The sequence below is a fragment of the Natator depressus genome, chromosome 12, assembly GCF_965152275.1.
Source record: "Natator depressus isolate rNatDep1 chromosome 12, rNatDep2.hap1, whole genome shotgun sequence".
Taxonomy (NCBI): Eukaryota; Metazoa; Chordata; order Testudines; family Cheloniidae; genus Natator; species Natator depressus.
In genome coordinates, this window is record NC_134245.1 from 6,110,113 (window position 1) to 6,116,944 (window position 6,832).

The window sequence follows — 6,832 nt, forward strand, 5'->3', positions numbered from 1 at the left end:
CACTGTTTCAGAGTGAGCTGCATCGCTCGGAAAACAGGGCGCAGGCAAACAATATGTATTTTATACATCTAGCCATATTAAATCTAGGAACAAAGAATGTAGGCCATATTTACAAGATGGGAAACTCTATCCTGGGAAGCAGTAACTCTGAAAAAGATTTGGGGGTCATGGTGGATAATCTTCTGAACATGAGTTCCCAATGTGACACAATGGCCTAAAGAGCTAATGCGATCCTGGAATGCACAGACAGAAGAATCTCAAGGAGAAGACAGGTTATTTTACTTTTGTAAGCACTGCTGGAATATCGTGTCCAGTTCTAGTGTGCACAGTGCAAGAATGATGCTGATAAATTGGAGAGTGTTCAGAGTCATGAGAATGATTAAAGGATTAGAAAACATGCCTTATAGTGAGATTCAAGGAGCTCAATCTATATAACTTAACAAAGAGAAGGTTAAGGGGTAATTTGATCACAATCTACAAGTAACTACACAGGGAACAAATATTTAATAATGGGCTCTTCAATCTAGCAGAGAAAGGTATAATATGATCTAATGGCTGGAAATTGAAGCTAGGCAAATTCAGATTGGAAATAAGATGTAAATGTTTGATAGTAAGGGAAATTAACCATTGGAACAATTTACCAGAGGTTGTGGTGGATTCTCCATCACTGAAAATGTATAAATCAAAATTGGATGTTTTCTAAAAGATATTCTCTAGAGATTCTAGGGAGAAATTCTGTGTGTTATATGGGTCAGAGTAAATGATCACAGTGGCCTCTTCTGGCCTTGGAATCTGCGAATCTATGAAATTCTGTGATCTGCAAGACAGGTTTGACTAGATCACCTAATGATTCCTGCTGTCCTTAAATTCTGTGAATCATGAAAACCTTTTACCAATACTTCTGTACAAACACTTTTACCAAACCTCCCTCAGGATGTTTGGTGTAGGACTTGGTAGCATCCTTATTACGATCATAAAAGCTTCCTTTCAGAAAGGCAGACAGCACCAAATTATGCAGGAATTCATGAATAAATTTTCCTTCTGTGTAAAAAAGGGTCTTAATACAAATAATTAGGAACGCTTATAATTGCATGCATGCACACACACATGCACATACACATTCTCAAAGTACGTCACCAGTGATTAGCACTAACAATAACAGCAACAATTGCTCAATTAAACAGTTATAACAAAAACTGCAACTTTTTTCTTATTTTACAATTTCAGAGTCAAAGTGAACAAATGGAATGAGTTGTGTCAATTGAGTAAATATGATTTAATTAACAGTGAACCATGCATCTCACTTCCTACACTTGTAGTTGCCTGACTTCAGAAAAAATCAAAAAGCTGACCCTCGATTATTTTCATCAGACACTTCTGTGCATGATAGCGGGTAAGTTGAAAGAAAGCAACATGCACTTTGGTTATTATGTCCAAGTACTGAATTGCATCTTTTCAAATGCTATTCACGGAATACTAAGACAATGAAATGCCCATATTCCGGAAAAACCCTTTATCTGTCACTCTTTCCTATGTAATTTGAATGCAGCATTATTGTTTCAAATATTGATTAGTTCAATAGAGGACATCAAAGTTATCTGCATAAACATTAAAGCAAAGGGGCTATCATTTTGTATGTTTCCACAAACTTGATCTAACACAGTTGGCAAATCTATGATGGAATTTTGGAATTAAAAACAGGAAAGAAAGTGAAGATATTCCAGCCACAGATGAAATGTTCTCCAAATTCCTTGAAAAGGCAAGTCACTCTGCTGCTGTATGAGCCTCACACCAAGTCTAAAGACTGGTTCAGCTAATTGTATAATAGGGTCATATCCTTTAAATAGTTTAAATACTACATGCATCCGACAAAGTGGGCATTCACCCACAAAAGCTCATGCTCCAATACGTCTGTTAGACTATAAGGTGTCACAGGACTCTTTGCCGCTTTTACAGATCCAGACTAACACAGCTACCCCTCTGAAGCTTTAAATAGTTTGTGAGCCCTCCAGTGACATTCACTGTGTTCTATATTTTAGAAACCATCAGAGACCAGTTACAGCAGTATTAAGGTAGGCTTTGTATGTTTTATATAATTAATAAACTTGATTATTTGGGAACCAACTGCGCCCATGTGGTTTCTTCATATTTTAGATGTGAAACAAACAAGAGACATCAAAAGAAATATTTTTATATTTATTACACAATTAAATGAATTTTGATAAATGTAGCCATTTTCCCTGTTCTTAATTTGTCTAACAAATAGGATTCATATGGACTTTGTAATTTTTAACTGCTCATATAATTCCTATGAAAACATTCCAGCCAGATTTGCAAGAAATTGGTTGATTATTGTTTTTGGTTGTTGTTTTTTTATATGCATATTGTAAGTTTACTAACAAAGAAAATGGGAATACACTATTTGGCAGAAAAATTTTGGCCAAGAAATTAAGCTTTGGCTCCAGGCGTGGCATATCCTCATCTATTCATAATGGTCACAAGGATGCATCCCTTGAGGTGACCCAAAAGTATTTTGTCATATAGAGCTAGTCATAACTCAGTTCCTCTACAAATCAGAAGTGGACCAGTGTGTGACAAACAAAACATTAGTTCTTCACACAAAGCACGGTAAACCTGTGGAACTCTTGCCAGGGGATGTTGTGAAGGCCAAAACTAACTGGGTTCAAACAAGAATTAGATAAGTTCATGGAGGATAGGTCTATCAATGGCAATTGGTCAGAGATACAACCTTGTGCTCTGGGTGTCCCTAAGCCTCTAACTGCCAGATGCTGGGACTGGATGACAGGAGATAGATCACTTTGATAATTGCACTGTTCTGTTCATTCCCTCTGAAACACCTGGCATTGGCCACTGTCAGAAGACAGGATACTGGGCTATGTGGACCTTTGGTCTGACCCTATTTGGCCATTCTTATGTTCTTATATGTCAGCATATTGCTCAAGCATAAAGGGTCAGGCTGGAGGAGTGACATGTCCCAGCTACGTCACAACAGTCCAAGTCACCAGGATGTGTCCTTTGCGGGACCTGAGAAGCATTTCATGCACAGCCACGGAAAACCGCTTTCTTTATTTTAATAATTAATCATTAAACCCGACTATAAGTTGTTATAAAATTCAGTCACATTTACTTTGGCAACATTTCTAATAATTCACCGTCCTCTGATGATGAAAAAACCCCACATGCTGTTGGAAGGACATGGGCTAGGGTTGCCAACCCTCCAGGGTTGGCCTGGAGTCTCCAGGAATTGAAGATCAACCTCTCCTTAAAGATTAGGTCATGCCACGAAATCTCCAAGGATCCATCCAGCCACAATTGGCACCCCCCCCCCCGCACCACAAACACAGGGCTGCAGCCCGGCCGGGGGGGGTTGCAATGAACCCCCTGCCCGCCCCGGCGCACAGCGCGCGCCTCACAAAGCGCCGCAGGCAGGGCAGGGCGCTGCACCCCGAGGACCGACACGCGCAGCAGGCCCCGGCTCCTCTCCCAGCCCCCGCGAGCGGAGGTTCCCGCCGGGCCGGGCCGCCCCTGCCTGACGGCTCCGCCCTCCGCAGCCGGAGGAACCGCTCGGGAGACCCCGCTCCCCAGGCTGCGGCCGCTCCTCACCTTCTCCCCGCAGCGAGAAGCGGCTCTGGGCACCCCGCTCCTGCCTCATCCCGCGGGGCGCGCTCAGGGCCAGGCCGCTGGCTCCAGGCACCTCCCTTGCGCCGGCCTGGGTCAGGCCGCTGGGCCCGTCTCCATGGCGACGGCGACGGCGCGGCGCAAGGACCAAACCGCGCAGGCGACGGGCTGGCTCCGGTCGTACGGCTCGGGCCGGGCGCTCCCGGAGCGGGAGCAGCTTCCGGGCCTTGGAACAGGTGGGCGGCGCTGCTTGCCCGCCCCCGGCTTCACAAGGGGCCACCCCGCGAGACCCCCCCGCCCCAGCCCCCCGAGCCCCCGACCCACTGCCCCGACACCCCCGACCCCACCCAGCCTGCCCCCCCGACCCACTGCCCCGATACCCCCGGCCCCCACCCAGCCTGCCCCCCCAGACCCACTGCCCCGACACCCCCGACCCCACCCAGCCTGCCCCCCCGACCCACTGCCCCGATACCCCCAGCCCCCACCCAGCCTGCCCCCCCGAACACCTGACCCACTGCCCCGACACCCCCCCGACCGCCACGCAGCCTGCCCCCCCGAACCCCCGACCCAGTGAGGCCTCCACCCACCCTACCCCCCCCCGCCGGCCCTGAGCCACTGCCCTAGTAGCCATGAGATCCCCACCCCCTAACCCCCCCAACCCTGACTCACTGCCCCAAGACCCCTGATCCTGACCCACCCTACCCCGGCCGAGTCCCTGACCCACTGCCCCAACACCCGCAAGACGCACACCCACTGCCCCAATACACCTGACCCCCACACACCCTACCCTCCAAACCCCTGACCCACTGCCCCAATACCCACGAGACCCCCGACCCCCACCCAGCCTGCCCCCCCGAGCCCCTGACCCACTGCCCCACTACCCATGAGGCCCACCCCATTCTATGCCCCCGAGCCCCTGACCCACTGCCCTAATACCCGTGAGACACCCACTCACCCTACCCCCGACACACTGCCCCAATACCCCCAACCCCCACCCATCCCCCTGAGACCCCAACCCACTACTCCAACACCTGTGAGCCCCCCACTCTCCTTACCTCCATGAGCCCCCGACTCACTGCCCTAACACCCGCAAGACCCCCCCGGAGACCCCGACCCACTTCCCCAATACCCGCGAGACCCTCACCACCCCACCCCCTCAGAGACCCCCTACCCACTGCCCCAACACCCACGAGACCCCCGACCCACTGCCCCAACACCCGTGAGCCCCCCAGCCCACCAAGAGCCCCACCCACTGCCCCAACACCCACAAGACCTCCACCCACACTACCGTCGCCGTCGCCACCCACCCACTGCCGCAGCCACCCACTGCCCCAATACCCGTGAGATCCCCACCCACTGTCCCGAGGAGGAGGGATGCAGCGAGCAGCGGAGATGAGTGGAGGAGGCGGTGGGGGTCTCGGGGAAGGGGGGGGCACCGCGGCCCAGTTGTCCAGCAGCAGGTCGGCGTCAGCGCCAGGCCTATTATACCCACTGCCTATGGCCCCAGGCAAGGAGCAACTTCTGTGTCCCCCTGTGCCCCCCCAATTTGTTAAACTTTTGAATATCTTATTTTTATTGTGTTTGTAGCCCATTTCATGACTTTGATGCATGATTTGCATGCATAGAATCACAGAATATCAGGGTTGGAAGGGACCTCAGGAGGTCATCTAGTCCAACCCCCTGCTCAAAGCAGGACCTAATCTCTTGTCAGATAAGACGATACATTTGCATGCTAGGATCTATCAATCTGTATTTATTCATGCCACATATAATCAAATAAAAAATGTGTTTCCTCTAAGCTTATAGAAAGTCTCTCTCTATATAGAAATAAGCTATATGAATAGGAGCACTTCTCTACTGGTATAACTGCATCCAGACCAGCGGTGTACTGTTTTAAGGCTTATCAGTTTTCAACTGTATTTTTTTCGTTAAAGCAAAATAAAAACTGTGTGTGGACCAGTCCTAAGGGATTTTGTTTAATTTTTAGCCACCAGATGGAGGTTTTCAAACTGTCTGACCCCTAACAAATTATTAATGAGGCAGGGATTTCAGAGAACAAAGAGAAGCCTTGACCAAAGGCCTCCTGTACGTGATTAGATGTTGGGGGCTAAATGGGAATAGATGGTTACAGAAGCACCTCTGCTCATGAAAACCAGGCTCTGCCGTCCTCAAGAGAGATGGTCAGTGATGTGTGAGAGATCTGTGCGGAGAAAGCATCAAGGCCCCTTACTGTACATATACACATCTATAAAGCTGATTTCCAGCCTTGGTTGGAAAGGCTTCAAGGTGCAGGGCTCCAAACCTCAGAGTGAAACAGATTCAGAGGGGAATAAAAGCTGACAGGATGTGTGGAAGAATAAAGATACACAGAGCTCTTCCTCAGGGAGCTGAAAACCAGAAGTGACAAGGATCTGATGATTCACCACAGCCCTGCACCTTGTGTCATTTATACCTGTGAAAAGCAAGTGTGGAACCATTCCACTCTGAGCCAGTGGCTTTTTACACTCTGTGCAGGTGTAACGGATCACATAAGCTACAGGGGATCAGGCCCAGGGCCAGCTGCAACAGGAAAGGAAAGAACAAACTATAGGGCCAATGCCTGAGAGGCGCTGAGCCCTTTCCTCTGCCATGGCAGCCAATGGGAAATGCAGAAGCTCAGCACTTGGGGCCTACTTCTGCAAACATGAATACTTTTACTCATGTGAGTCATTGCATTAAAGCCAGTGGATGCATGTGATGAAAGTTACATGTTTACATGTGTACAGGATCAGTCACATGTTTAAATAGTTTACTTGGTCTGGAAAATAACAATCTCTCTCTCCGCCGCCCCCCGCAGTGTGCCTCACAGGCCAGCCTCTGTGCAACGTGTTTCTCAGTAAGGAGCTGGCCTACCCTAATTAATCTCTTCCACCTCTGAAGACCCTGATCCTATGAATACAAAGCTGCAGCAAACAACCGTCTGGCAAGATCTGAAACCTGTTTTGCTGGGGTGCCTTTTTATTGCCCTGGCTGGAGGAAGCGAGATTGGTAAGGTGGAAAACTTTGTACAATTGTGCTGATCTGGTGGGAACCCTCACGGCCTTGAAATGGAGAAGGAAAACCCAAATCTTGCTGAGTGAAGAAACAGGAAATTACTCATAGAGGGACCAGGCAGGCAGCTGAAGGCCAGAGAACTACAGTTCCCAGCCTGCTG

General features: G+C 48.8%; 1 protein-coding gene across 7 annotated transcripts in view; it reads right to left on the reverse strand.

Moving 5' to 3' along the window:
- Window positions 1–3,759, reverse strand: part of ZDHHC1 (zDHHC palmitoyltransferase 1) — a 61,101-nt gene extending 57,342 nt beyond the window's left edge. For all 7 annotated transcript variants that reach the window (XM_074968438.1, XM_074968435.1, XM_074968434.1 and 4 more), the window contains exon 1: window positions 3,625–3,759. The gene's annotated coding sequence lies outside the window, so the exon portion shown is untranslated. The remainder of the gene's footprint in view (window positions 1–3,624) is intronic.
- Between the last annotated feature and the right edge of the window lie 3,073 nt (window positions 3,760–6,832).